The sequence below is a fragment of the Falco biarmicus genome, chromosome 4 (assembly GCF_023638135.1).
Source record: "Falco biarmicus isolate bFalBia1 chromosome 4, bFalBia1.pri, whole genome shotgun sequence".
Classification (NCBI taxonomy): Eukaryota; Metazoa; Chordata; class Aves; order Falconiformes; family Falconidae; genus Falco; species Falco biarmicus.
Window position 1 is genome coordinate 36,292,988 of NC_079291.1, and position 10,158 is coordinate 36,303,145.

Genomic DNA, 10,158 nt, shown 5'->3' on the forward strand with positions numbered 1-10,158 from the left:
ACTTCCTTTAATTTTCTGAGGGCCACTTCCCCTACTACAGACTGCTCAAGGGCTTGACTCATTTAAACCCTTGAGCTGTTTTGTGTTACAGTACAATATTTTCCTCTGTGTCCAAATGTTGCCAAGTACATTTTTGGGTTGAAGCAGGATCAAGATAACTAGTAATCATTGTTACCATATGTTTTCGCAGATAAAGCAGGCTCAGTATTTTTTACGCTGTTTCTTATTGTACTTTTTGTTTTTATTGTCTCATGGTATTTGTTAGTATATGCTTCCTAAAGACTGGAGTAATTTCAGCACTGAAAAGAAAACATTTATGTTTGGATTTGTAAGTGTTTAAACACCTGCTGGCTTTATTGGCAATCAGATCTGCAGTGTTTTGAAGGAAATGTGTTTATCCTGTGGAATGCCTAATGTAATCAGAGGTCATCACTGGAAAAACCTGTAGGTAGTCACCAGATAGCTGTATCACTTCTCTTTCACCTACCATCCAAAATATTTCACGTCAGATCAAAATGCAAACTAAAAGTCCAAGCCCACTCTGGTATTTTGTCATTGCTTTAGCTGTTTGAGTTGTCTGCGCAATGATAGAAATGACACAAATCTTTGTATTTAAACTAGTCCATGGTGAAAAATGCAGCAGCCTTCCCTTTAGTAAGAGGAAAAGTAGTGGGGCTTAATGGCCTATGGAGCGTGAGAAGTTAGTATGGTTAAGCTAGAAGGAGGTATGTACGCACTGTACACAGAAAGGGGTCCTGTGGAACCTCAACTATTAACTGAAAGTAGCTTCATACCCTCACAAAATAGTGTGACAATGTTTTATTAGTATCAAAGTCTGTAATTTCTCTACTTATGTAAATAACTTGCAACATATGGTCAGTATATTATTTACTACAAATCACATCATCAAATATGTTACAGCCATGCCACATAACCACATCAAAGAATGTGTTTGATAAGAGGTATCTTGAAGAGATGAACTGTGGTTTTCAACTCGTGTAATTCCACATGGAGAAATCACAAGGGTATAACATTTAAAGATAGTTATGCCAATTATTTCAGTGTAGAATTTTATAAAATGTATTTCAGAACTAATTTTGCTGTTGCAAATGTTCCATTTTTTTTAATGAAAAAGGAAACATATTGATGAATGGTATTTTTTAAAAAAAATGAAATTGAGATTTTTACTATTATTATAAAAATACTTTGACAGGTAAGCAGAATTTCAAGTATATAAAAAAGTATTTTATTTATAGGTGTCGTAGTTTAACCCTGGCCAGCAACCAAGCACCACGCAGCCACTTGTTCACTCCCCCTCACCCAGAGGGATGGGGAGGACAATCGGAAAATAATGTAAAACTCAAGGGTTGAGATAAGAACAATTCAATAGGTAAAGCAAAAGCCACGCACACAAGCAAAGCAAAACAGGGAATTCATTCCCCACTTCCCATGGGCAGGCAGGGGTTCAGCCATCCCCAGGAAAGCCGGGCTCCGTCACGCGTAACGGTGACTCGAGAAGACAAATGCCATAATGCCAGATGTCCCCCCTTCCTTCTTCTTCCCCCAGTTTATATACTCAGCATGACGTCATATGGTATAGAATACCTCTTTGGCTAGTTCGGGTCACCTGTCCTGGCCAAGTCCCCTCCCAGTTTCCCATGCCCCTCCAGCCCTCTGGCTGGTAGAGCCCAAGAAACTGGAAAGTCCTTGATTTGGTATAAATATCACCCAGCAACAACTAAAAACACCAGCGCGTTATCAACATTTTTCTCACATCTTAGCCAAAACACAGCACTGTACTAACTACTAAGAAGAAAATTAACTCTATCCCTCTAAAATCCAGCTGAAACCAGGACAATAGTAAAATAATATTTTAACTCAAACAAATGCACCATAATATAAGTGCCTTGTACTCTGCAATGGACATGGTTTGGACAGACAGGAGTGCAATAGCCTGGAGGAGATATTGGGAGAGAATATAGTCATATTCACAGTGCATACTTGCAAAAAAGGAAAAGTTAACTGTCTCAATCTTCAGTATGTTGAATTTATTTGAGAAATTTTAGCCAGATAATTTTCATGGTCTCTGAAAAACTCCTCTAGTGCAGGATAGATTGTTTTGTTATGTCTGCAAGTTCTGGTCGCTCTTTTTCTCTGAGAAGTTCTTGTGCTACTGCTTGGTGGAAAAATGGACTTGACAGTAGATGGTTTCTGAGTCAGAACTGAACCATCTACCATTTGTGTGAGAAAACACCCACATATGTACAGCCCTGATCTTCCTAGAGCTTTGGTCTGCAATCACGGTTTTGAGGTAGTGTAACCCAGTTTATGCTGCCTAACTGAGAGCAGATAGAACAAGATTGAAGAACAAAGGAGGAGCAGGAAGAGGTATATAGTGTGGGAAAATAGGAATGGTTTCAAACATGGAAGAGGGATACTGGAACTGGGATTAGGAGTTAGTACTGAGGGCCACTGGAGTGTGGAGTTTGGGACTGGAAGCATTTGAGAAGGACAAGCTTCTTTGACAAGTTAGGTGCTGAGGGACAAACTGATACCTGAACACCACTGACATTCCCAGGAAGAGGCATGTAGGAGCTAGCAGAGGTGGAAGCTGGCAGGACACCAGGACAATAGGAGGAAGATGCATTGGAAGAGACAGAATTCACTCCTCACTTCACTAAATATACTGGAGCCATGAAACCAGGAAAGTGAGATAGTTAAGACGGGGAGAAACTGAAGACCAGGGAAGGAGATTGTTACTGCAGTGGCAGAAAGCTTGGAAAGTGCCAGATCTGACTAGGAATTGTGAATGGTACTAGAAGACTGTAAAGTGGAAGTAGGTGAGAAGAAGCAGCAAATGTCTGGGAGGAGACAAGAGTGGAACAGAAGAAGGTTCATAATGGAGGAGCTCAAGCTGAGAGAGGCAGTACCCTTGACAATGCACCAGTCGTACATGACCTTCCAGAATTTCACTGGTATTCTGCTGTCAGCAGCTATCTGTGAAGATTTCTGGTGAGGTTTTATTTTCCTTCCAGTCTTAAACACACAGAGTGTCAGCCTGCCACTGCTATGACCAATTCAGCCCCACTGATGCAGACTTTTGCAGTGAACTTTAAAGATTCTAGTCTCTTCCATGACCCATTTTCACCGTGGCATAGTTAAAACACTGGTGTACTGATCTTAAGACAATGGCATTTATTCTTCATGGGTTTATTTTACTGAGCTTCAGAGGGTAGGATACAGAAGCTATCTGAAAACCTAGATAATTTAAGCAGCTCTATTTAGTTCATGACATTCCGTGTGTGAGCTGACTGTTAGCTAGGTACCACTGTCTTGGTGTTAATAGTCTAAACCAAGTTCACAGACAGAATCTGGGGAAAATTTTATGTTCCTCATACAGAGAAAGGCAAGAAGTGTACGGCTTCTGAAGCTGCAGAAAGTTTCATTGAACGCTCAGGTTTGGTTGGTGGAATCCGTTTTTTGCTGGACTGCAGACAAAGAGAAAGATTCTCCACTTGTCATATTCTTTTTACAGACAGATTAGGATATTTATAGACATTATAAGGGAAAACTGAAGCTGACAGGAGAAATGTGGATAGACAGTTGGAGTGATTTGGAGTATATGGTTTCAGAGAGAGGAGTTCTCTGTTCAGGGAAGAAATCTTAGGAAAGTTGAGGACCTGCTGAGTCCTTTGGTATGAGTGAATCAACCAGCTGTAACTGATTATAGAAAGATTGTTTTTGCAGCGAGTGGGGTGCTGGAAACTTCTAGTAGGATGAGGTAAAAACGAAACAGAAGTGTGTATATTAATGGAGGACACTTGAACATCCCAGAATACTGCTAGAATGGCTAGAGCATAAGAGATACAGAGCAGATGAGAGGACATCTCAGTAACGGTGATGATAAAAAAACGGTACATGATAAAATGTGGGAGGTAAGCAGTCACTCATTTGCATAGTCCTAGAGAGTAGCATCAACCACAGTTCACATTAGAAGAGAAGTATACTGTAGAGGCACAAACCCAGCAAATTGCCAGTGAGTGTGGAAGTATCATGCAATGAAAAATGAAAAGCAAGTGTTTGAGAAGGTGTTTGTTAAATACTGAGCAAACTGAGGAGATCAAAGCCTTCAATGTGTGCAGCTGAAGAATGTCTCTGGGGAAAGCAGCCAGCAGCAATGTTGCTGTTAAAAAGAGATTTATAGTGGTGAGACATGCAACTTTTAAAATAAATCAAGAAGAAATACCCATAAAATTGAGCATCAGTATTGGGGTACAATTTTTGGGACTGACTACAGGAAAAATTGAACCTGTGGCACAAAACAAGGCTAGTAGGATATGCGAACATTTATTCTATACAGATAAAAGTCCAAGGGTACAAGTAAGCATCTAGATATCTCTATAACAGACACTTCTGCAGAATTCATTTTGGATGTAAAGTTTAGCTATTAATTAAATTCGATACATATATTAAGAGCATTGAAAACTGGAAAAGGATGTAGCCTGGCAGGCCTGTGTAATACTGGTTTTCCATATGTGTTTGAAGACAGAGCATGTCAATTGCTTGCTGCAAAATCTAGCTGTAAGGTAGTACCAGAAGTACATACTGCACTGTGATAACTGTTTCCACTTCGAGCCCCTTGACAATAAAGACATCGATTAGAAAAGCAAAGAAGCCATGGGAAAGGGTGCACTTGATGAGGGCAGTAGAGAAGAAAAATGATAGGGTATTCATATATATACATAGATACTCATATGCATAGATATTAAAGTTCTTTAAGGCAATGAATCAGGAACAAATCAACACAAGAACAGTGATGCAAAGATATAGGAATGAAACAACTCGCTCATGCTAAATTACATCACTACCAAGCCCTCTCTAGCAAGCACAGTCATTGTGTTAGATGCACAATTTGGTACTGGAAAGTCAGATAGGACAAGGAGGGCAGCTAATTAATGCCTTCCAACGCTTTATCCAGAAGGCAATGTTTCAAAAATCCCTGCTGATAAATCATCTGCACAAGATACATTGAAGAAGAGAGGTCTTGAAATACCAGAAAATCTCACCCTCTTACCAGAGTGAATGCCACCGAAATCTGATAGTGTTAATCACACGATACTGGGAACATTTCTAAATCACAGTCAGATCCAAATCATTAGTGAGCAGATGAATAACAGTTGAGCACTGGAACAGATTGCCCAGAGAGGCTGTGGAATTTCCATCCTTGGACAAACTCAGAACTAACCTGGATATGACCCTGAATAACCAGATCTAACTTTGAAGTTGGACCTGCTTTGAGCAGGGGGGTTACTAGGTTATCTCCAGAGTTCCATTCCAGCCCAGTTTTTTCTATGACTCAGAGAATTACTGTGGTCTGGAAAGGAGGCATCCAAGCCTATCTAAAAATGTGAGAAAGGAAAGAGGGCTGAAAACACTCATCGCCACAAAGGGACTGGAGCTCAGACTAAGGGTAGCAACTTACCTGCTAAATAGCAGAAATTATGTCATCTCTGTAAGAACTTGAAGAAGGAAGAGATTCTACTGTATGGTTCAAGAATGACCCAAGAATTCTAGTAAATATGATCACAGTTTACCTTGAAATAAAATGAAATGTTCCATGAGGAAATACCTCTACAGGGTGTGCTGCATGGGCTGAGGACATTGCACTAGTAATGTACATGGCAACGTTTACGAAAAGAGAACGATACACTGTCGGCTGTCTTTTAAGCATTTTTCCTTCCATGTCTTAGTTCTTGCTTCTTCATCTTTCATATGTATGATATGCTGAGCTACTGAGAGCAGGTGGTGAGTTTTAGAAGTCTGTCTTTGTTTAAGGAAAAAAAATGCCAAGCCATCAAAAGGAAACATTGGCTCCTCATCTGTGGAATCACAGTAATACACTCGCTCACCGAACAGCAGTAGTTTGAAGGTGAGTTAGTTGTCAGTGAAGCATTTATACTGTAATAATGAGCACCAAGGAAAAAGCCATGTAAAGAAATTAAGAAATCTGTCTACCATGCAAGGTTTGATGGATGTACAATAAATGAAATCCACTAAATACCAGTGATAAAATCAAGTATTGATCCACTTTTCATTCGGTGGGCACTGTTCATCCTTAAAATTCCAGTGAAGAAGGATTCCAATGGAAAAAGAAGTGTAAGACCAAATAATTAAAAATTGTAGTACCTGTCCCCAAGAAGGCTAAATAAAAGTTACCCAAGTGGTTTCTAACTTCGGAATTACCTTTATACTGTGGAGAGTCTTTAATCATCTGACTTGATTAAATTAATTTAGTTTTATTAATGTAAATCCAAGAGACTCTGTATGCAATAAAGTCACCAGTGATTTACAAACACAGGGAAGTACTATATGTTTTTGTCTAAAAGATCTTTTAACATCATCAAACAGAGGTTTTGCTCAAAATTTCATCCATTAGTAAAATCAAAGGTGGAAAGTGAAAACAATGCAGAAATTTAAGAGCCTTAGACTGCAAATAAAAATTTCAGGAAGCTAAAGCCGATATACTTAGGATACTATTGAAAACTAATATTGAAGTGATCTTAATGTGGCTGAATAGTTAAATCTTAAAGAAGTTACCAGTCTTAAAGAAGGTGGCAGTATGACAGCCTGTCTGTTAGCTTTCTCATTTAAAGCTGGTCCATGAAGAACTCTCATTTTCTCTGTTGATCATTAGCATTAGCCTGATAAAAGGTACACCTCTGCTTCCTTTTAAGGTATTATTTTAAGAGGAGATTGCACACACTGCAAGATAAACAAAATAGTGCTAGGCCATGAGTTAGCTGCTGTAACGGGAAGCACTGCCATCCTGTCAGTGAGACTGAAGCATGTCAGGAGTGAGTTTTTCTGTGATGGGAACTAATGTGTTCTGCTATCCAAAGTAATTAGAATATGGGATACGGTAAAATGGCAAAGATACTTGTTTACCATACTTAAGACACCTCTAGCATTACTCATAGGTTTTCATACCTGTTGTAATTTGTGCATAACATAAAGAGAGGAATGTCAGACTGGTGAAATCCTGCTTGGTACACTGATTTCCTCAAGTTCTGCTGAATCCCAGAGCAATATGATTATGTATGAAAGAATTCCCAGTTAATAGTAGAGAAAGAGCGCAACAGAGTTTCGGAGAGGGAGGAAACCACTTCAGGTATTCACACATTCGTTTGAGAGAGAGCTAGTGGAAAACTGTCTTTCCTCTTTCTCCTTGTTTAACTTGTACATTGTTATTCCTGAGCAATTTTCTCCTTAATTCTGTTTGACATTTAAGCAAGGTGTTATCTGGAATCCCTGGCTATGGTCAAAGCATGAGAGTAGAAGGGGTGAGAAGGTGGATTTGGTGTTCTTAGAAGCTGGTGATTTAGTTTTTTCTTATAATTTTATTAAAGCAGCGTTTCACAAACTGTTTTCCATAGTATCCTCATCCTATGTGAACATAACTCTTTAGGCAAACATGGCAAGTAAGAAGCACTGCTGCACAGATAGGAGGAAGGTAGTACTTCTCAAAGTACTGTACAGGCTAACTTGCGCCTTGTGACTTTTCCCAAGAGAAGGAAAAGGAAAATCTATCTACCACATGTATGCAGGTAGAATTAGGGTTTTCTGTAGCTAGGAGATACACCCTTAAAGCACGGTCTGTGTGCATGATGCAAATTCATGTCAGTCTGAAACAAGGTCCCTATCCCATCTGCTTACAGATCTTGTTTTGCCATCCTGCTTAGAGCCAATCTGGTTGGCTAATAATAAAAAACCCCTCTCTTTTGCATTTTTATTCCCAAAGTTTCTGCTACCCTCGGGAAGAAGTCTCTTTTTCAGGGTTTGGGAAGCAGTGAATAGCGGGCATTTCCATAAAGAAGTCATAACAACTTAAATCACTAGCCTTAATTCATACATTTAAATCAGTGGCTGCGTAGTCTGTAATCAGAGCATCTGTCCTTTTATGGACAGATGGTAAAATGTAATAAAAAGCATGACACAAAATTAATCTTCTTGGTGTCTAATGACGAGTCTGGGCTGGTCTCAGGTGCTCCCAGCACTGAGGCTGTGTAGTGGCCTCAGAAAGTGTAGTCATGGGAAGCTAGATGCCAGCAACCCTTTCAGCTTTTTCTGGCCAGCAGACTTGTGGGACAGGGATGTGGTTGTTGCAGCAAAGCTGCTCCGAGCCGTGCTGGCTCACTCTGGTGCTGGTGGGGGCCAGAAGTGGTGGTGCCAGAACACAGAAGACTGCAACCTCACTCTCTCCTCACTTCCTCAGGCTGCCTCAGTGCCACTCTCAGGCGCACGTTTGCCTGCTCTCAAGCCTGGCACAAGTGTGATGGCTTGTCCCTCCACTGTGCAGGCATGCTCTGAGATTTCTGTAACACAATTTTTCCTTTTGAGAGTCACAGGCATGAAAGCTCTGTGAGCAGGGATTTAACGAGTGGGCTTGACCCAGGTGCTGGTTGAGCACAAATTACTGTACTGTGGTAATAGAACAGGAATGGTGAAAAATAACAGAGTTCCTATGGAGTGGGCAGTTAGAACAATGTGAACAGGCTCATCCTGGTGTGGGTGAGAGGAAGAAACTGTATACTGATGGATAAAAAGCATATCTATGCTGATACCGCATCAGTTACTGCACCAAATACTTCTTCCAATTACAAAAAGAAGGATACCTTTAGTAGGCATCATGATACTGGTTTTAAAACTACGTAAACCAACCCTGTGATGCACTGTACATCACACTGTTACTATATTAAACTTTAATTCTTACTTGAAACAGTTGATTCATACCAAGTCCCCTTTGTGCTGTCAATGTAGTGAAGAGTGACCACAGTGAAAATGAGAAGAGGATCCAATGCAAAGAATTAGAGTCTGCTTATGTAATTAGTGTTCCTTTGAATTAATCTGTTAGTAAAAAAAGAGTCTAGAGATGGTAGGTATAAATGTAATCCATGTTTGTTTCAAAGTCTTTTAACTGCTGGAATAGCATAACTGGTCCCGGTAGTAAATGAGAATACAGCCCTCTGTTTTGTCAGTCCTCTGACTAACAAACTGCACAAGAATGACACACTTTTCTAAAGTTTTATGTTTAATCTTGGAGACTTTATAAAGTTATACAAATTCTGCAGATTTTTTCTGATATTTTGCACTCCACAATTGCAAGGGATGTTAGATATAACAAAATTAGTTCCAAATGTGCCTGCCGGTTTCCTTCTAAAAAGCAATATTTTAAATAAAAAGGAAGCCCAATAGTTGAAGCAGAATGTAGTGGCAGAACAGTTAAGTAACAGGGCTGAGATAATTTCACAAAACCAGAAAATATAAACTCAAAGCTGAAACCTCATTTTTAACTTTGCTTTTTGACCATATACCAAGGAGAGCCCAAAGCAAAGTCTGATTTTCGCCTAAGGCATGGTATTAATTCCATCATGTTTGCTTGTGTGTATCTTCACGTGTGCTGTATATTGCATCTTTTAACTGTTTTCAGTGGGAAGCCTGGAAGGCGCCTGTTAGCCTAAGGGAGGAGAATGGAAAAAACTCATGAGCATATTGTAAAGATGCAACCTTCTCAGCAGGAATATAGACACCAGAAGGGGAAGAGTTAAGAGGGAAATACAAAGAATAAATGCTTATATACATGGGATTGCTGCTACTACTACAAGAAAAAAAAAGGATGCACGAGAAAGCTGGCAGAAAAGAAAGAAATCCCTGAGCTTCTGGGAAAGCCTGATCTTAAGGAGTACAGCAAGATAACTTTTTTTTTTTTTAAGTTTTAGGGAGCTTTCCTGCAAAGCAGGCTTTTTCACTTTTCTGGGATCTCCAGGTCTTTTGCCGGAGGCTGCTGGGCCGCCCAGCAGGTGGCACACTTTTAACGCAGTGCTAATAGTTCTTCCCTTGTTTTTCTTAAAAGCGTTTTTCTGCAGAATTTAAATTGATTATCACAGAATCGGCACATGTAGAAGTTATATTGTTGCGAGGACTTTAAGTCAAAGCTCTCAAATTTGGAATCCCCAAGCTTCAAAAAACCCCCCTGTATTTGGAAATCTAAATGGAAGGCAGAAGAGGAGAATGAATGCCTTTTCCCTCACGGGTTCAGAGCAAGTTTCTGAGGGAGTTTACAACAAGCTACAGCTTGACAGCACCTACTGAAACCACTTC